This window comes from Bombus terrestris, chromosome 11 (assembly GCF_910591885.1).
Source record: "Bombus terrestris chromosome 11, iyBomTerr1.2, whole genome shotgun sequence".
NCBI lineage: Eukaryota > Metazoa > Arthropoda > Insecta > Hymenoptera > Apidae > Bombus > Bombus terrestris.
Genome location: NC_063279.1, coordinates 1,423,525 through 1,446,027, shown reverse-complemented (window position 1 = coordinate 1,446,027; position 22,503 = coordinate 1,423,525). Strand labels below are relative to the sequence as shown.

Sequence of the window (22,503 nt, the reverse complement as noted above, 5' to 3'; positions counted from 1 at the left end):
TAAAACGTTTCAGAGTATCGTCATGTTTTACTACGTTAAACTCGTAAGTGTTCTTGGTTTCTTGGATTAACGAGAAAATACCCAGAAGTGGCCGGTAATGTACGTGATACCGTGATGCTTACACAACATTAGCGCGCTCAATTATTTCTAGTACAATGTAACAGAATGTTTACAAAAGTAGCCTGCTCCTGGATGTTAATTATTCAAAGCATCCTATTCCCAAACGCTTATCCGACGTAAGTATCCTAAACGTTGTAAAACGCGATATTAACTGACCTATATATGAACGATGATAAAAGAAATCCTGTAAAAAGAATTACGCAAAACACTAAAAAATTAACACAATTGAAACGTATAGCGTAGAATGTATTCTAGTTCAGTGGAGAAATTATTTCCTATTTTCTGCATCGTACAACGCAACCATCGAACAACGAATCTCAAGAACGAAATAAATATTCCATGAGATATCCTCTTTTCTTCGTGTCGTTCTTGTTTCGCGTTAATTTGTCGAGAAAGCTGACCAAGGGTAGAAATTACGCAAGTGCGTTATTGCATGGTCGCGTGTAACTAACGGCAAATACAAAATGAAAAAGGGCTACGAATAAACGGACAGGGCAGTATTTATTCTCGTACTGTCCTCTCGCGACTGGATTACAACCTACTGTTGCTTCGTACGGTGGACGAAAAACAAATTCGCGCGAAACTAACACGCGAACGTATCGCGTAATCTGTTCATGAGCGAAGAACATGCATTCGCTTTCGTTACGAGCGCACGAAACCTTTTTTTAAAATCCTGCGCGGATTGATAGTTCGACAGGATCGTGGCGAAAAGGGCTTAATGTTATCACGTCCAAGAACTACGTGTATTCTACGCGATTTGTTCATTTTCTTGTGAAATAGCGTTTGTACGCGAGCGATTAATTTTCATTCATTTTAGAAAATAGAACACTAATAATTCGATTTTAGAAAGTGGACTGTGAGATTTTTTCTATCGAAACATCGATGGATATTCGTTTCAACTTAAAATTATATTAAAAAATAAAGATCGAAGATTTCCTTCAAACATTAAAGGACGATGGTATCCCGTTGAGGGTAGCCATCCTCATTTTATTTAGCAATAAAGCTAGAAAAATTTGCCGAATGTCCAACTAGACAAATCGTAAAGTAAAAATTACATGATAATAAAAAGAACATTAAAGGGCATACACATGCGAATATACGCGTAACATAGGATTAATTTAAATACAGTTTAACATTTAGAAAAACAAAAACTTAATATGAAATAAACGTTGAAAGTTTATTATACGAATTATGGAGGTTCCTCGTTTCAAAAGTATCGGTTTATAATTCTGAAAGATAAACGAAAAGATACAATATGCAAACTAAAAAGCTCAAATTTCAATAAATAGAAATAGCAGGCCAACGAACGAAATTTATTTTATTTATTGCGATTTTTAAGCCATTGTAAGATTAAGTTACCAACTTATGAATAGAGTTATTAATAAACAGTTAGGTTGCAGGCGTTCCGGTTTGCATATTTCACTGTCAGAAACGTTATTTCCGCTGAAAATTTCTACTAGACGCGCTACAAAGCTTATACTGCATACTGCGCTACTGATAGTCCATGGTTCGCGGTACTGCAAGCTTACAACATACGCATGATTACCGCAATGCACAAGCTTACACGTTACAACGTTGTGCAATCAACACGCCATGCCTTCCATCGCAACTTGCGGACAACAATTTATTCGTAGCGCGATAATTCAACAATTAGCCGGGAAAAAATTTCATTATGTCATTATATTAATTGCGTCATTATTCAGCTGGTTGGAAAATCGTACGGGTGTTAAAATGCGGCACACTTCGTGCGCGCTAAATCTTTCCAATTTAATAGCAATTACATTAACATACCGGCTCACGAGAGTATTTTAATGCTTAGCATAGAACAATTTTACGGCCGTATTGTACTTGTTGCATAAAACATTTTGAAATTTATTTCGAACGTTTTCGTGAGTCCGTGTATGTGAATTTTTTAAATTCGAGTTTCGAGGTTCGTGACGGAAACTAATATAACACTGCGAAAGAAATTCGAGCATGGTTGTGAATTCGGGAAGGAAAAAATGACAAAGAAATGTATACACGAAACACTTGCGTATCAAATTTTCGTAAAATATGATATTCGATAAAAATATTCCGTGCGTGGACAATAATTCCACCGGATATGTTGTTTTTTTAATGAAATTTCCTCTTAATATTTTACATTAAGCATGAACGGATATTATATTGTTTAATTAATATAATAATCTTGTTTCAACTTATTTACACACGTGAACGCTTAATAAACTCTGGCAAATGAATTTCATAAAATCAACACACTCGTGTGCTTGTTTCATTTAAATTAACCCCAACTATTTGGCCATACGATTTTTGCATAACCTTCCAGATAATATTTCTGTCGCAAATACTATTTCAATATGAATCTTGATAAATCTTTTTTCCAAAATCGTTGCTTCTTTTCATCTCAATATGCTCTATCCCAATTCCTTAAATAAGGAAACCAAATAAATCATAGAAATCAAATGAAACAATAAATTTATATCGGTAAAATGTTTCAAATTATCCAAAGTCGAGCGACTTTGTTGAAGTAACTACTTCAAGAAAAACTCTACATCTTTATTTATGTATATCCCTGACCTGGAGACTGCTGTATCGCAGAAATATTCTAAATAAGAAAAGCTGCATATTATTGTACCCTTGAGTATACATTATGTTTTGGATTGCAAGGTCTAAGATCAAAGAAACTGATAAACAGATTTCTATTGATGTTCCCTGTGGCCTCTAGCCTAAACTATGAGCCAAACTTTTTTGGTAATATCCTTTTGCTATAAATATATGAACGTGCTCCCTATCATTCCATTGTTTACTGTCTAGTAACACTAAGAGAGTAATGATCTGTATCAACATAAACTTGTACTTATACCTTTAATTATTTCAATATACTTTTCTATTACAAATTCATCCACTCGTTCTTCGATGAATCGACCTCAACCTCAACAGACTCGATCAAGCAGAATAGCAGAAATTTGAAGGAATATTTCAAACTAAGTAAATAAAAAAGAGTTAAAAAGAGATTCGAGCGACTCGAACGAACGCGAACTAAATAATTTACAACGCTGTGATTTCTAACTACCGTTTCATCCCTTAAGCAAGTACCGATCCTTCGCCAAGCATTCTCCATTGTCGATGGAAACAATAGCGACCGAAGGGACGATAATTAATAATAATTTCACAGACACGTGATCTCTATCGATAGATCTACCATCGGTTAGACGGGTAGACGACGGACGCCGTATGTGAAATTTAATAATCGGAAGCGAACGGACAGGCAATACGTCGTCAAAGTGCAGCTCGTGCAAGTGGCGCGATTCAGTTATTCAGCGTTTCACGAGGAACACCCTAATTTCTCGTGTGCCCAATGGTTTACACGGGGGTCCGTGCCACCAATGCAATTAATAACTTCCAGCTCGAGAGCCCGCGGCTAATAGCGGTTAGTTTGTCGGGTCCACAGAGGTTTATTGAGCAAACATTGCTCGAAACTACAATTGCCGAGGTCCTAGTGCCAAAATCGATCGATCTACCGCTTACCGTCAGACTACTGCTAGAAGACGCAGTAGTCTAGCGGAAACTGCCACATTCCGTCAACTGTCCTCGATGAAACTTCGATCGTTCCTTTTGTACGAAGTTGTGATTTATTCGGATTCATAACGAGTAGCTGAATCATGCGACACCGGTGAATATATTTCGGTAATGGCGTTATGGCCTAAGGAAAGATATGTTTCTTCGCGCATTGAATATTTTAACGAGTATTATACGTTCGGACACACATTTATTTCATCGGACGTAAAATTTAGGTTACGTTAGACTTTGGATATTTGATGTATTCTCGTGTGCTACGCGCGTTCCCAGCATTTTTGCACTTTCAAATTTCTGGTATTGAAAAACGAACTGATATTCTCTTTTAAAGTCGAGTTACTATTTATCGCATATTTACGAAAATTTATTTGTAAGATAGTTTGCCGAAGGATAATTTTATCGACATTGCTGGCCACGATTTAAAGTTGACGTGGATAGCCCACGGGAAAGTTAGGAAAAATACAATTCTCGCGAATCTTTAAATACCAGCTCGACCGATACGAGTATTTTTGGAGATTTTTATGCAATTTGTCCGCGATCGAACACTCTCGTCGAGTGACCGCGGATAATTCGGGGAAAGGCTAAAGGACGGAGAATTCGGAAATTTAGCGTAACAGAAGCATCGAACGAAATTCAGTCGAGTGGTTTTCCCTTATTTCGACGTCGGCTTGGCTATACGAAAACTGGGGCCTGTATTTTAGGTAACCGACACCGCAATCGATGCACCGGCTACGCGAATCACGTTTCTTCCTCCCATTTTCTTTCTGTCTTTATTTCTAACGAACAAATTCAGTGAATAGGAAAGGCAGTCTTTACAAAAGTAATCCGGACAGAACCTCGAACAGCTTTTCTATTCCGTTTCTGATCAAGAGGCAAAGAATTATCTGTAATGACCGATACACGAATACAGACCATCCTTTCACCGAATCTCCTATTCGTTCAAAGGTCAAAGCTTAAGTAGCACTATCCGACCACAATGCCGTCGATATGCTCGAGAACATCGTATTTGTTCACCCAGACTCGATGTCGAGACTCTTTCAGCTTTAATCCCGTTAGCGATACGCGTCTAATTGTTAGATTTAAAGGATGCACAATCCGTTGTTATCATTTTATTATATTATAATTTGTTAACGAATCGTTCGTTACTCTGTCTTTAAACATACAACAGCTTCTTCTTATTTTTACTCGTAGAATATTCCAGCGTCGTTCCGTGTACTAATACTAACGCTATTAACACGTTTTGCTACTAGCACACCTTGTACGTTTCATTCAAAATCTGTCACGACTGAATACCTACAGAAATATCACCGCGCGATACGTTTTCGCTTCTCGATGCGATGCACAATTTATTTTCACAAACATTTTCATATCGGACAAATATCGATGTTCGAGCGAGCACCGTGATATCTTCTTGAAACCGAGAGAACCGTGCAGTTCTCTTTTTCCTTCTACGCTGAGATCAAATCACTGTACGTCGACGCAAGAAAGGTAAAAAACGCTAATAACTCGAACAGCGACATGACGTTGGCGAGAGAACAAAAGACTTTTCTTAATACGACAGCGAACCTGAATAAACACGATGCATTTGTTATCAGTTTTCACGATCTTCCGACGTCCCTATTCATCCGTAGCTTTTTTCAAGCTACGTATATGTGTCGACTGGCTCTTTTTCTTTCAACTATGTCGCATTAGTCGGGCGTGATTGGAAAAAATAGATGTATATAGGAGCAACAACTGCGGAAATTGCAACGAACACGCGTACGCTGCTCGTTGCATTTCATGTTTCTACGTTTGACGCGAGTCTGAAGAAGCGGTTCGTCTAACTTTTGTTCGCTACGTTGTGAAATAACCAGTCACATTGTGATTACTTTAACAGCAAATTTAACGAATTGATCTATGATAACAACGGTTCTACGTGTTTCTTCGTGTTTTATCCTAACGTTTTACCCGTCACTCGTTACCCTTCCGATATTCGTGTTAATTGGGTTCGATCGACACAATTTTATCGACTGGTTCGTTGTTTTTAAGATATATTTATCAATGGACCAATTCGTACGATCGATTGCGACGACTGACGAAATTAAGAGACCCGTTTCGTTATTTTAACGATGAAGATACTAGATATCTCGTAGTTTGTGGCGTCGGAACAGGAATTTTATTCAGTGACACCAGCTACGAGTAATCTCGTAATGTTCATTTTCATTTTCAAGTTACTGTAAGTGCCACTTTCGTACCGTCTTCGCGACAAATAAAATTTGCCTGGCAGTGAACGAGCTGCTCTGTATTTGCGCGAACCAGTTTATTCGACTGCGCCGAAACTTCGAATACCGCGGACGATTTATAAGAATAGTCAAGTTACGATGCTTATAACGAGTACTTTACCTCGAACACTCTGTACATGCTCGTAAATTGTACATGCGTTTTATAGCCTGCACGCCCTTATATTTCCTATAAACGTCCAAACATCCGCGATCTATACATCGATATTTCAAATTCAAAAGTTGTTTCAACACGCAACTCGCGTCGCATCTAAATCTCCAAGTTATCGAAATATTTCAACGTCGACCCGTTTCCCGCGTCTAAACCCATCAAAATCGGCCAAGTCTCCAAGTAGATAACCAAACGCAACGAATTTCAGCTTGGATCGCATCGAAAACGCCGGAACAGCGATCGATCCTCCGAAAAAGTGACACAGATACAACCCGATGGTGAACTACGCGTACCGAGGTTACAGTCTCTCTTGAAATTCCTACTCGTACAGATGCATCGCGGAATAGCGGCACTTGTTGACCCTGTTTCTATGCCGGTGGCGTCCGCGCCTTCCTTTTTGCCCACGAATAACGCCAGAGAAAAAGCACACGCGCTCTGCGGTCCATTCGACAAACGATCTCGCGGCGTTGTTCGGCGATCGATCGCCGATAGACGAATCGAAAAACCGTTTCCAGAGAAAAAATAAATACCAGAAGGCTCCTATGACGCTGGACATTCGTTTCTGTTCAGGAAAAAACGAACAACTTCTCGCCAACCGCGATACACCATGCGCCTTTCCCTTCCGGGGGACATTCTACGCGTTGTAATTTACTCGAGCCCTCTGCTAGCTTTTATTTCCCTGCCTGTTCTTCTCCTCGGCATCCTTTTTATTCGGCTACGCTCTTCCTTTTTCCCCCATCTACCTCGTATTCTACTATTTTCTTCATTCGTTATGTTGCTCGCGTTTAAGTCGCGCACACTTTGAAAATGTGCTCCGAGATTTTTCTCCCCCGTATTTTACTTCTTCCTCTCGGTTGTTTTTGTCTTGTTGCGCCAGGTTATTTATTCGAACGCTCGCGCGTGAAATATTCCTGTTGATTAAAATGGATTTATCGTTCCGCCTCGGGCATGTTTTACTCGTTTCCGTTAACGATTCGGTTAAACATCGAGGAACGTGTCTATCGTTACATCGCAAGAATTTCTTACGAAAGTTACTCGGTACGTCTTGGTAGATCTTGCAACATCGAAGAAAGAAAATCGTATCGTTTCGTTTAATATTTTCTCGAGTAAAATTTCACGCAGATGTACGTCGACGTAAATTGTTCAGGGCGAGGATCAAGAAATTAAGAGAGCAAGTAGACGCGATTTCGGCGTCACTTGCGCCTCCAGAGTCGAAATCCATTAGTAAATTGACGTTCCACGTTTGCAACACTTTGTACGTTAAGCTGTGAGCATCGCTAAATATACGATTCTGAAATATATTCTCTACTTGAAACACTTTGTATAACAAGCGACAAATTAGCGTGCGCTGTCGGTAAAACTAGTAAACAAGCGGGAACAGCGACTTGGAAATCGTCATGGTCTTTCCGTTCCGCTATCCCCTATGTTCACAACGTCCAATTTGTCCGGTACTTTTTATCATTTCCCCGTTACCACTCTACTAATCCCCCACTTGTATCGTTTTTCAGTGGATCCCTTGATCGGTGGATCGCGGTATCGAATGGGCGGGAAATACATTAGTTAGCGGTAACAAGCGCGGCAAACAACTGCGTTACAACCTGGCCAGGCCATGTTCTACACAACCATAAAATACGTGTCACACCATGCCACCGTGTAAGCCTCTGTTTCTACGTGCACGCGCGGTCGCGAACAAATCGCACGAGAACTCGTTTATTATACCTGGACAACCAACTCCAAGGACGATCAACTGCAACTACTTCCTTTTATTTTCGTTTCCATACAAAGCCATATTCCATTTGACCAACGTTTTATTATCTTTCGTTTTTCCTATTTTTAATTTCGATTTTTTCCTATCCTTAGCTTTCTATTTCTTTCTTTTTTTTTGGTCTTGCGAACAAGGGAGAATATTATTTCACGCTAATATTACGTTACGAGGTTTGGAAAATGAAATTGAAGCGTTTAAGGGAGAAAAGGACGTAATCCGCTACAATAATATTGTATTAATGTACTTCCACGTTGGAAAATTAATATTTTAATTGAAACAAGAAGCGGAGAAACAAAATGAAGACATTCGGTTGCGCAAGGGTACTAATGCAATTAAGTTCTAGTCTCGCGAGATTTTATCACAGTTGGAACGTAGAATTAGGACGGAATGAATTAGATCAAGTTAGAGGTAAATAGTTGCAGCGATATTGTACCGCGTACGTCAGACTCAAAGAGTATTACCGCTGTTACTACCGTCGCTACATTCGAGAAAAATATAATTCTTCGTAAATGAATTCCTATAAGCGTCGTTTTCTTAATTCTTTGGTCGCTTTCCAACTTTCATCGCACAGCAATTCCATACGTAAGAAATGGCAATGATGTTTTACGTTTTTCGAAAGAACATGCGATATCGGTCGAATAGCACAAAAATAACAGAAATTTTATACGATTGAATTAAGTACGATTTACAAGATTTTCTTTTTTTATCTTTGTGGCGGCACACGAGCACGGAACTTTCCAACGGCTTCGCGGCACAAAGCGCTATATCTTCAAAGCGTAAGGCCGACGTGCCTAATGTGCCATCGATATCCCTATGGTTCTTCCGCCGAATGTTTGGAAGAATGCACGCGCGGCAACCACCGCGGTGCATCTAATAAACGCGTGTGTAGTAGGGATATCGAAGGACAACTAAGAAAAGAATCCGTTTAGTTTCGAACAAAGAATCATTCTGCCTCAAGCCGCGAAGTGCGAAAGGTTCGGTATCATAGCGAAGCAAACACAAGCCGAGATACGCGATTGTAAACTCTCGATGGTTAATCATAAGTGTGAATCGTATGAATTGTTGACTCGTTGATTGTTAATAGTAATAAACTTTTTGTTGAACATCGGAGTATTCCTTCCGCACTTATCCCGACGTACCACCTCGTCTTATTTTTATTCTTATTTTACTTTAATCGCAGAGTACGCCATCTAATTACAAGAGCAATTTGGGAAACTCTAACGGAACTCTATCTGCGTATCATAAAACAAATCTGCAGTTCGGTAGTTTCGAATATGTGTATCGTTAAAAACGTTTATTCACGAATCGTTGGTTCCTTTGCATTTCCTATGAGCTACGTTAATCGCGATTACCATTATGAGGCAACAGTGCGTTAGTACTAACGTAATCGTGTGTACAGCTAATTCAGAAACTACGAATTTGTTCCAACAAAATGATAACGCAACTGAGAATTTGCTCAAGCATGAAAGCCGCTACAGTTTCGTACAGATACAAGCGTCTTTCGTGTTTCTTTTCCGTTTCCTTCATTACGTTTTTGATCTATTAGGTTGTCCGAAAAGTTTCTTTCGTTTTATAAGAAAATAATAGACACACAATGTTTTCTGTTTTATATTAGTTTATCGAATCATAATGATAGATGTAGAACGAAATAGATCATACCTAATTCAATAAAATAATACAAAACAGAAATTGTCGTTCATCTATTATCACCTTATGAAACGAAAGAAACTTTTCGGACAACCTAATACAACAAACAAAAGTACTAGAACGACGATACGATAGATCAGATTTGTAACACAATGCGATATCGTCCTTTTCTATGGAATCTTATTCCATCGAATTCTGCTGAAGAAATCGACAAAAATCTACGATACTCGTTCGATTCTCTCCGGCAATTATCAAACGATATCGATGTAATTTTGAAACAAATGTACGCTGCCACGCAAAAGTACTTAAACGCTTACTACAGAGAATATCTTTGTATATATTAAATCTGACATATTAATCGAATGAAATTTCCAAACGTTTCGTATAACACACGCGACATATTCATAAAACGTTACTACGAACGTCCAAATTCTTTCGCGAGTTTGTGTATATTTAATGGAGAAATCTCTGATTGAATTCTGTTCGCTGGATTCACAAGCAACACGATTCGACCACCAATTACAACGCGTTTGAAGTTTAAAGCTTCCTTAAAACCTTTACAACGCAGCTGCAAGAGAAACACGATATTCCGTGGAGCTTCTTGTTGGATGCAGTTAATCCGCACGCTCGTGCAATAAATTAAGTTACTTCATGAGTCGATATTTGAATGAAAATATGTAAAATTTATCGAAACCCGCCAACCTTCGCCTCAACGTTCTCGTTCGAAATTTATGTAAACCGTACATTCGCGTAGGTGCCTTTAATTGAGAGATTAAAACGTAAAATACAAAGCCTGTTTTAAGCTTCCAAACTTATATTTTTTCGGTCTTTCTCGCGTAGATGCAAGAATTTATTCCGGCAGAATTGATTTAAGCGAGAATATTACTCTACTTTTATTAAGCACTCCCGTTAGCGTTATTGATTGTCATTATAAACTCCGTGCTTCGTTACTTTTAATTTAGCTTGCGGACGGTCTTTAATTAGTTCCCTCCTTCGTTCTGCTATCTACGTTATTTTTAATTATATCGTTTTCGATAGACAAGTTAAAGATCGAAGGTCGATCGAAGCGAACGATCACGGATCGTAGACTATTCCGCTTTTAGAACGCAGTTTCAACATATATATTTAAATCCATATATCCCGTTCTATTTTTGTCTCTGTTCGGTCGTTTGAACGCGATGCAATTAATTTCACTGGTCACGTAACCTCGTTGATGATGTCCCCACGCGCTCGTCGAATTTTCAACTCCATTGCGAGACATTTTTTTCGCTGATCGAAGCTCGCGCGTGGTCGTATCGAAATTTCCCGAAACGCGTGTAAAAATGAAGTATTGTCCGGAAAAAGTTTACGTCGATTTGATGATAAATACGTTCGATTGACAAACGTTCGTTAATGATAGCAGGGAACAGCGAAATTTCAGGAAATATTTTAATCCACCGACTAGCTGTTTATTCTCCAGCGAATTGAAAATCAAGTAAAAATAGAATTCGCCTTCGTCACGAGTAAAATCGTGTCTATTTTCTCAAACACTTCGCTACGCTTATCCTGCTTCATTTTGAATCGAACGTACGTGCGTGTGTATCGTAACACTCGACGCATCCTATTGAAAGTATGAAAGTGCGACTGAGATAGGCGCATTCGTTCAAACGAGCATTCTATTTATTCCTTCGTCGATATTCTACGATTCTATCCGATCATATAACCTTCACGCTGCGAAAACAAACCTGTCCACAGCTGACCATAAATAATATTCCAATTCCAAAGAGTCAGTCGGGTATCTGGGCACGATTCTGGACAGAAGAACGACATGGAAACAACATATCGTAGATAAATTCAAACAACTTGAATCAAAATGAAAAAAATTCTACCGGCCCATTGGCAGACGTTCCACCTTAAGCGCGCAGAGTAAAATAATGCTATAAGAGGCTATACTAAAACCTGTTTGGACCTATGGAATTCAACTATGGGGAATTCCAACATAGAAATTCTTCAACCTATCGAATCGGAAACTCTGCACCTTGGTATGTCAGCAACGAAATACTACATCGCGATCTCGAGATACCCACAGTCAAAGAAGAAATATCCAAATTCAGTAATAGATATAACATAAGAGTTAATAACCACCAAAACCCATTAGTTACTCGATTACTTGGCACGTCGGATCAGATCCGCAGGTTAGAAAGACATTACCCTTTAGATTTAAGCACTAGATTCAACTAGAATCGAACACACGATAAACACTTATTAAAGACGACATAGTACCACGCTAGAAAAATTGACTTATAATTCTCAATGAGAATTGATTGTAAAATTCATCCAAATAAACAAAAATTCTATGATTCTAACGTAAACCGAAATTTGTTGATACGTATACGATAATCTCGTTATCTCAAAGGCCAAATTTCTATTATTCTTGATTAGAAGATACAAAAGGCGAAAAAAGATAGCGGAGGAAGGAAAGCAACGGTATTTTCAAATGGAAAAGATAAAAAAGACGTGACAGGAACGCAGCGCTATCTAAAACTAAAAAACACAAGGAAAGACGCGAGAGAAACACATTCTTTGGAGAAGATTTTCACAAAAACAAACTAAAATCCGTGGTTCTGGCAAGAGCTTGCCAGTTGAGAAGAGTTTGCAGAACAGAATTTTCCAGACAAGAATCCCGCTACGGTCTGCTTTCTCTGGCGGCCTTAATGGTGGATAATAAGCGGAGAAAACGGATTAGCGGATGGCCATGTTCGCGAACGACGCGTGATAAATTCTGATTTTCGTCCCAGTCGGCCGACACACGAGAGGTTAGCGCTACGCCACGAGAGACGAAGTCTATTCCACCGGTGAACACATTTTCATCAAATGCAAAACATACGTTACGCCCTGTTACGCGTTAACGAATCCCAGTTAACAGACCGCCGACTCTACTTTCCAACATTTTCATCTACGACCAGTCTACCTCGAGTACGGTTCCATTGAAACAGACTGGAAGCCTACCAAGTGATTTAGAATTACGAATCGATCTTGTAGAACGTAGCATACAGAGCCACTCAAAATTACGAATCCAACGTATCAATTTTGTACGCTGAATAATTCAGAATTAACCGTACAATCGATAGTGAGAGAACCGATCCAAATATGGTAATTTTGTACGCAATCGGAATTATTGGCGAAGGCTAATTTGATTGGAATCTTAAACACATAATAAATATTAAATATGGAATGATACGGTATCTCGCGATCCTTTATAGATTTGTTTAAAGTTTCATCGATATAATTGCAACAGCCGAGTCTCGTAACAGCGCTAATGAAATTTCAAAATATCCTATAACACGTACAATGTCTTTTGTTTTATGTTTGTTACGACCGTTCGCGAAGAGACGCCGCGAATCGGTCGTTCCTCTGTTTCGATTAGGATAACAGAGGTAGTTGAAACGATTGTAACACTGAATTAACAGGATTAATATAAGCTTCTATTTTTAACAATATTTAAAATTATAGTTAACACGTTACAAATGATTTAACGATGATACAACTAGTTTATTATTATAATTCGAATCGACTTTATAGTATTTTTTGACGTATTCGTTTGACTAAACGACCTCGATTTTATTTCTCTAAACCTCTCGATGCATTCGGTTTGACTCCTCGTATGACACTGATTGCCCTTCGATTTTTTCCTTTGTCTTCTCTTGGAGGCGATTCCTACCGTTCGTCCCTATGATCCACCTTTTTTGTGTAGGTAAAATAACGAACCGAAGATGAGTCGATGTGTTTAGAAACACGGCCTATATTAAGCCTCGAGGCGTAACAATATTAGTTTATTGAATTATGCACGAACATAATAATAGAAATAAAACGAAATGGATCACACCTAGTTCGATAAAATAATATAAAACAGAAATTGTTGTTCATCTATTACCACCTTATGAAACGAAAAAAACAAGCTAATATCTACAAGCGTTTGATGACTTTCGCGAGACTGCGTTTACTCGGAAACTTAGAAATAGATTTACAAGTTGAACTTTCAAATTCAGAAGTCGCGGCGCAACGCACACAAGATAAAACGTAAAACTAGAGCGAATGAACTGAAGCGCGTGCATTCTGGCTCTGAATGCGTACAGAAGGATCCGCGTATATCCTGGCTAGCTTTGGCTGAGCTTGGCGCGTCGTGCAGATGGAGGTAGGTACGAAGATAGCTTAAATTCATTAACCACCCCATTGAATCGGCAGCAGCCGAGGTAACTGGAAGGGTTGCGCGTCGCTCTTAACGCCAATGGAATTGTTAATCCTCCGGCAGACCATCGCGATTAACCGAACACATTCAGCCTCGCTATTTTCGTTCGCGCATGCGTTCCGCCCATTTTCAACGTCGATGTGTTAACGATCGCTATAACAATTACCGTTTCAGTTATGTCCTCCATATTGCTGCCGCGTGATGATTACCGAGTGCTTCTGCGGCGAAAATATCGAAATCCTACGATTATCTCGGCTTTCTTGTTCTACCACGGTTTCTCTCAATGCGTATAGTATATAGAGCCGATACAGGCGAACGCGTGTGTGACATCAAACCAAATATCAATTCACAACAGAGATGGCAACATGTCATCCAGATGTCTACGCATCCTTACTGCGTACCCTCGATAGTCTTAAGGACTCACCGATAAATCTTGTCATTTTCATAGTTAAGGTCCTTCAGACCAAAAACTGGCATCTTCTATTTCCAGTGTTCTTTACATTTTGTTTACTACGGAAGATACGGAAAGTTTGTTTTCTCACGTTCGGTATTTTCCGTTAGCAACTTTCTATCAAAGGCGGCTAAGACCCTTCCTAATCCACCAGCGTTCTTGTGCTCCAATCAAAAGCAATGTCTATCTCTTTCGCTTTCTTAAACAAAATTGTCCTTAACGAATCGGCTCATCTCGCGGCCTCGGACACACCCATCCCTAGCTTTCCTCCGCCACAACATCGTCAGTAAAAGCCAGTCAGACTTTACCTTTAGAATAATCAACAGCTTTTACCCAGTTTCTACCCTTAGACCGGTCGCGTACTTAGCGTATCGGTGTAACCAGGTTTTACGTAAAGTTGTCGGTGTGAGTTGTGATTCATGTGCGTTAATTCGGCGTATATTCCATTGTGATTGCCGAATTCATAATAAAGTATACTAAAGACAAAGTCGATAGTTGTGCTACGACACAGCTATTTTATTTTATCATGCAACCCTTAACTTTACGTGACACGTGAATCGCCGATCCATCGTGCAATCCGCGTGGATGACAACTCGATCAGGAACGTGATATTTTACACTTTGTACATAGTTATTGGTTTCGCGTTGATTATAAGGGGTAATTTGGGAAAATTGAATTATTAAACGATAGGAACGACGAATTGGATAATAATTTATCGACTAATAACATTAATACGTCGACTAGTCGCAAATTGTAGGTTATTAATGTCAAATGATTTGTAATTTGTAAAATTTCGCCTGCTTTGTTATCGCTGTGCTCGGAGACAAGTCATTGATACCGATAATTAAGCGCGATGAATCCGTATCGCAAACTAGAGCGATCGAAGCTAACTGCGGATACATGGTGATTCGCGTTACGTTTCTCTTTCTATACAAATGCATCGGTATTGACAAAATAAGTTTGATCGATCCGTAAACAACGGATACGAAGCTCGCAATCTGCCGATGTTCGCCAGTCCTATCCTTTGTCCCACGGTTCGTATAATGCAGCGGCGGTAAATTATATTACAACACGGCAAGTTACATGGAATTAATTCCAGTGGAACGGCTTCATCCTGTGCGCAAACTTGAGCTTCCGTTGCGTATTGAATGTTACCGGTCTCTAGACTAATTAGTTAACGAGTATTCCTATTATAAATACCGACTGATTCTTATAAAACGAAAAGGGAATGTCTCTCTCTCTCTCTCACATTGTGTAATTTCAATACGTCCAGATATTATTTTCAAACAATAGTTAGGCATCGGGTGTACACCGCGATGCACCGTTCCGTCGTTGTAAATGTTTATCGGCGTGTTAGCTCAGCCTATGTTCGCATTTTGACTGGCAAACCTGCAAGCTTCGACGAGCAAATCGTGTTGCTCGACGATCCGGATTTCTCCCGATCCGACTATTATATCCTGGTTTTATGAGTCACTTGCCGTGCCAGCCGTAATGCCAACTGCGCCAGATTCCTCGGTGTAAATAATGATTTGAATAATAAGACGGCACGGTTTCCGCGATTTACGGGCTTACCGGAAAGCCGATTTGAATTTTCAGTGAACGCTGGCGATAAACTGCCTTCGTTGATGAGCGTTCCCAGTGTCTGCTAGAACAGTTTCGCGATTCCAATTATCGTAAAGAATCGTACACAGTGAACGTTCCACCAATGATCGTGGTATATGTCTCTTTAACGAGGGTTTTGTCGCAATTTTCCTGTTTTCACGTGCAAATGGCCATGGTTCACGCTTCTTCGCAATTTTTAAGACGCGTTAAAACGATGCGAGGAATCGCGAAGCAACGAAAAGATGCGCCGGTTATAGCGCGATATATATTTAATTCGAAACACGGAGCGAAACGTAAATGCTGAAAGCGAATATGTAACTGCAGCTTATGAAGGGCGGAATGTAACTATCGTTGATGAGGTCGAGGAGTACCTATCGCTAAAGAGCACGGAACGTTCCATCTTACCAACGTTGAAACGTAACTGTATCTCATGAAGATTTCAACCTGGCTTCTCCGTCTTCTATCTTATACATGTTTGAAGCTGTAAGTCAATAGCAATTTGAGAAGTTAGTTCGTTATATTTTTATCTTATTTTCGTTTCGTAATAAACTACAAAGATCCATCGAGATATCTTTTTTCATTCCAGTTCTTTAACTTTGATATATTACCGAGACGCGAATTCATATTATATTCATAAAAATACGCTGTTCCATGAGATTCAAGCGTCTAACGTGCCTCTTGCGTTGAACATATACTTATATCGCCATCCTTTGAAATATCTGCAACCTGCGTGTACTATAAAACGATCGACAACGACCGTAGAATCGTACTTTATTTTAACAAAAATATGCCGCATGATCTTATTCGACAATTCGTGAAATATTAACGCGATCCGTGATAACAGACGCTTTAAACTAGCACGGTCGAGGTTTCTATCGGATCAATGACGTAGATAGGTTACCTTGGGACCTACGTATTCGCGTAACGACAGCGTCGCGTTTCGCTTCATCCTCTTGCGAATAACAACTACGTACGATCTCACTTCTGTCGACTTCATTGTACGTCGTTATTGCGCTGCCGCTCGGTTGATCGGAAAATACGCGCAACGAGATAAGTATCGACACACGCTACGATCTTTCGATCGTGGAACGAATACACCTTGAAACGATATTCGATCGAACGCGAAGAGAAAGAGTTAGTAGGAAAGAAAATTGGGGCAAATGGTCGAGACACGTCTCGTCTTGTCGAGCCGATGTCGTAAAAGCGAATATTTACAAAAATCATTGTCGAGACGAGGACGTAATTACCGAACGACGACTCATCGTGGAGAGTAATGCGATCGAGTAGAATTTTTGTTCCAACGTTCGAAATGAACGATTTTACGTCTTGTATTTTCAGTCGACGGTAGATCAACGTCGAGCGTCGAATCAATGTCGGTTGTATAGCAGCGAATGACCTATAACAATTGCAACGAGCGCAACGTGATAAATATCTTGTTAAGAAATATGAAGATCTACGAAACGTCGTACCGTGGAAAGAAAGAAACGATAAACCAGAGGAAGAGAGTTTGTTCTGTCTTCGAATGTAAATTCTTTTTCGGTTACTTGTGCATTCGCGTGATGTAGCGCTCGAAGAATTTGAAATTGACACCCCGTGATGCAACGTACCTATCGGATAGTCGACGTAAAAGAACTCTGAACAGTATGGAAGATGAATATAACATTTAGACCGGAACGTGTGCTTGAGATCAAACGTCTTAGATGCGGCAAGGTGTTCCGAATGGGACTATTTGTGATTATACCGTAAAAACGAATTTTTCCTTCGAGAGAGTAGACAACTCGAAAAATAGCTTTGGCTTTCTTGGACTTTGTCTTTTAAGTTCTTCCAGCATCGAGGAATAACAAACAGAAAGACAAGGTACGCGATATTAAACCCGAAAGAAAAAGTTAAAAACGGGAGAATTAATGTAAAATAAATTTAAAATTACTTTTGTAAAGCGTGCTAGTAGTACAGGTAGTCCCATAGTCGGACAACCTGGATGTATTGGATTGGCAACTAAGTGATTGCGGATTTTGCCATTACCACCTAATGACAAAATCCGCAATCACTTAGTTGCCAACCTAATACTATTAGGTCATCCCATAAGTTCGTGCCGTTTTTCGAGCGGTTATATATGTTAAGATCGTTTACATACCTTTCAGTTTCATGAAAAAATGTAATTCCCCTCTCGTTGTACAACTTCTTCTCATTTTTCTGGTAGGGCCATTATTCCGTCTCGATAAAAGTTCTCTTGTTTTTCTTTAAAATATGAAATGTATACAGAGAAGTCGGCACGAACTTATGGGATGGCCTAATACAACAAACCATGTCGACGAACGATATCGCGTATATTTGATACAGAAAGTAAGGAACGATAGTTGCTATAAATAGGGCGTAGTAACGGTACAACGATATATGCGAAGAAGGACGAAAAATTTGAAGGATTCAGAGATGGAGAGAGAGTTGGCTCGATGACACGCATGATCGTGGAGTCCCTTTGGTGCTTGAGCAGGTTTACGCGCGGATGCACTATCGTCGGAGCAAGTAAATCGCGCTTGTATATCCACAATGAAGCCAGAGTGGCCAGGTATCCAGAGTTTGCTCATATACCTATCTGTCTCTTGATCCAGAGAGCATTCCAATGGCTGGTCGGTTGCAAATCGTGGAATTCGTGTCTGCGGCTTCCATTACTGGAGTTCGAGCTGCAGTTCTGTGTTCGTAGCTACATCCATCCTCTCTTTCACGGCATGTTGAGCGATCAGTTCTCGCCCTTTCCTTGCTATCCTTGTCGTTACCATTACCGGTTACCATTGATTCTTGCCATGTTGCTCATCCGTCACCGGTGTTTACCGATCGACGTGTTAGTCTTTCGACGAAATTTCAATCAGCCGTAACTGCATATTCAACAAGTTTTGTTTTATTTTGCCTTCGAATCGTCTCGTTGTGTCGCTTCTGTCTATTCGTATTACAGTGATCGATACTTTTTTTCACTTGGTATACTGGCTTCCTGCGGGCATAGCTGTACTACCAGCGATACAGGTGCCAAACACGATCTCTCTAGTAATTACGAACCTTTGCGAATACAAATAGGAAATGGAGGAATTTATTTGCTTCTATTAAATATTCAAATTTCAAATCATCTATAAATGTATAGGACTCCGCAGTCTATTAATGGATTATTAATTTATTAAATAAATATATTTTTTCTCGGCAAAATTGGCTTAGGAATCTTCCGACGTTCGTAATCAACGAGAAACGATATTTTTCACAAGCTGGAGAAGGATTTCATTTTTTAATTTTTATCCATCAAATAGGTACAGATGTATCAATTACCAGCAACGATAATGCGAGCGTACGGGAACAAACAGTGTTTGCCCTTCGCCGAATTTCCAGCTTCCCTTTGTGTAGAAAGACAAACACGGTCGTCTAGGAGTCGTCCACGGATATGTAACCACGTACTTCCTCTCTAAACAAGCAGAGCCAATAAACGTGTGTACGCCCTGCACATGTGCACTTGTGCAGTCGTACACCGGCTACGTTGTTCAACGCGTTCGTGTCGTTGTTTCTCGTTGAACGTCGACGACGACTTATCGCCATTAAAACTATCGTTTCACAGTATGCGTCCTCCGACGAATATTCGGTACAATCGAACACACAGATTCTTACGAGAGTAGCTACGTCGTTCTTCGAATATTTCGTTCGTCGTGTCGAGCTGCATCTACTTTAAGGTACGTTTAGATCAAACGAGCAGGAACATAGAGCGAGCATTCGCTCGTGCTCGTTCAGTGTAAACGGTCATCGAGCAATCTGTAAAGACATTCACACCAAAAGAGCTCCTTCGTGACAAGAGCGAGCGAACGTTCGTAGAGATTAGTCCGAGCATCGAGAATACTCGATAGTTGTCCCAATTGAATCTTCGCTTGGACTCGTGACAAGGGTCTCTGACGAACAAATTATAATAACGCTCATTTATACTATTAGATTGTCCAAAAAGTTTCTTTCGTTTCACAAGGTGATAATAGATGAACAACGATTTCTGTTTTATATTATTTTATCGAATTAGGTGTGATCCATTTCGTATTATTTCTATTATTATGTTCGTGCATAATTCAATAAACTAATATAAAACAAAACAAAATAATTGTGCGTCTATTATTTCCTTATAAAACGAAAGAAACTTTTCGGACAACCTAATACAATTTTCCTGAAGCGAGGAGAGAACGAGCATTCGTTCCCTTGGTTTACACGCATCTTTACTTCGCGATTCTGAGCTGAAAAATAGTCGAAAGCGCGAACGAAAATTTGTAGATTCGAATATACATAGGTAGCAAGACGAAAATATGTAGAGTTAATTAATACACGCGTTAATTCCAGCCGAATATGATACCCATCGCCAAGTTTCCGGTTTCTGGAAAGCTCTACCTATAGGCTCGATATCAGGAATTTCGCGTAGCTGTCTCGGCCGCATTTCCTTCGGGTTAATACGATTTGACGCGCGCGGTTCGCGCCACTTCTTGCGCGCGGTTCGCCGCATCTGTAATGGAAGAACCGATTAAGCAGAGCCGTGCACCGCATTTTCAGCACCAGCTGCTGCGAATACTTTCGCAAGCAGCCGTTTTACCAACGTCGACTGACAACCACACGACTGCGACAATGCCTACGAAAATACATTCATGACGTCAACAGCATCGAGAAACGCACGATGCCAGATAGATGCCACGGTTTCGCGTTATTATATAAATATCGAGCGTTCAACCCTGCAGCAATTTTATTCTTCGTTTAATACGTAATTTTGTTACTGAGTTTGTTTCGTCGAAATTCGCGCGGATATTGTTACACGCGTACGATTTTCAGAATCCGAACCGATCGACTATCGAGATATACAATTTACAGTATATATTGGGTTGGCAACTAAGTGATTGCGGACTTTGTCATTAGGTGGTATTGACAAAATCCGCAATCACTTAGCTGCCAACCCGATAGATCCTTTTACGTACCGCGATACTAAAGAAAGAACACTCTGGGAAGAAGTTGAAATACTTTAGGGATATACGTACTATATCGATATCGAATCTTGCTCTAAATATACGATAAATGGTAAGACTCGTATTTTCTAATCACGATCTTACGACAGAAAAACATAACAGAAAATAAGAAATGGAATCGAGTAACGTTGTAAAATATACGCGATTAATATAAATTCCATCGATATAAAAAATCGCTACAGTAAATTAGTAATAACATGATAGTGGTTCTCAACGTAGAAATAAATGTATGCACCGACAACAGAGAATAAATTTCGTCTGGCAAGCGCTTCGAATATCTTTTAAATCTCGCACGAATCCATTTCGTAGAATTCTTCTGCTTAGCTGCCAGATTGGCTACGATCTCAGTTACGGTAGGAGAAATTTTCGAGCTATATTCCACTGTTGGCGAAAACGTGGCCATAACTATCCCATACCCATATCGTATCGAAAAACGCTAAAGTAGCTCATCCAAAAGTTACGGTCTTTGTTTGATTTATGAATCGCACTGGCCATCGCCATCATAATTCCAAGATGGAATACGAGTACATTAACCCCACGATAACGCTTCTGCAAAGATGTTCCTTTATACTTCCCTCTCCTTTATGCATAGTATACGTACGTACTTCGATTCTCCACCTTCACCCCTTACATCCGATTTTCCTATTTTATTAGTTATATATATAAGATCTTATACTACAACTAGTTTATTTACAATAAATGGATTAAACAGCAAACGATGGTTGTTTAACGTGAACTAATCACAATAACGTATTATAATTAAGACACCTAGATAATTAATTTGCAACTCTCGTCATCACGGATTCAACTCTCTATTGACAACGCTAGCAACACTCTCTGGACAACGCAATTCGCACTCTTTGACTTCTCAACTCACAATGACTGTTAATTCGTTTATCGTTTCTTAGCAACCCCTTGTCTTTTGTCTTAGCCTCGTCACGCACATGTTCCGCAACCGCTTCCTTATAATTCGCCCGACACCCCCTAAGCCCCTCGTCCACGATACTATATATACATATGTTTATTTCGCGCAAGAAACCCTTTTGATAAGGGTAAAAAGATAGCGTAAAAGATAGCGCGTACGTGTTTCAATTTTGCATGATATATTATATTGGCAACTAAGTGATTGCGGATTTTGTCATTGGGCGGTATAGACAAAATCCGCAATCACTTAGTTGCCAACCCAATATCTTGCAAATCTTCGTTAACTGCTAAAATTTGAGCGACATTGAAATGTAAAAATTTGATTTACGGTCTGTACGGCTAGAATATACGTGTACATCGTACGATACTACGATATTTTGGTGAAACAAAGCGGATCCGAACGAGGGGTCACGAGAACGACGAGCCCTACGAGATTGACCTTAAGCCTCGCATAAAGCCACGGAGACGACGATACTACTGTTTGTTTTATCGTCGCGTCGTTTATACGTTTTGACCGCATCTATGGTCAAGATATTTTTTCCTTATTTCCGCGAAATTAAGAGGATGGTAACAAGGAAGATTTCGTTCGCGCGACTCGTCGGAAGGAACAACACATCGTTTACGGAGTAGGCTATAAAGGCAATTTCTCCGGATCGTTTAACCCGGAAATTGGCCAACCTTGGATACGAATAATCAAATCAAACGATTTCTCCTGGCCCCTTTCGCCTCGTGCTGTGCC

The 22,503-nt window shown here is 39.8% G+C and overlaps 1 protein-coding gene across 1 annotated transcript in view; it reads right to left on the bottom strand.

Moving 5' to 3' along the window:
* The window catches only part of LOC100647228 (peroxidasin), a 347,948-nt gene that overhangs the window by 255,425 nt on the left and 70,020 nt on the right, over positions 1 to 22,503 (bottom strand). The gene's annotated exons all lie outside the window — the stretch shown is intronic.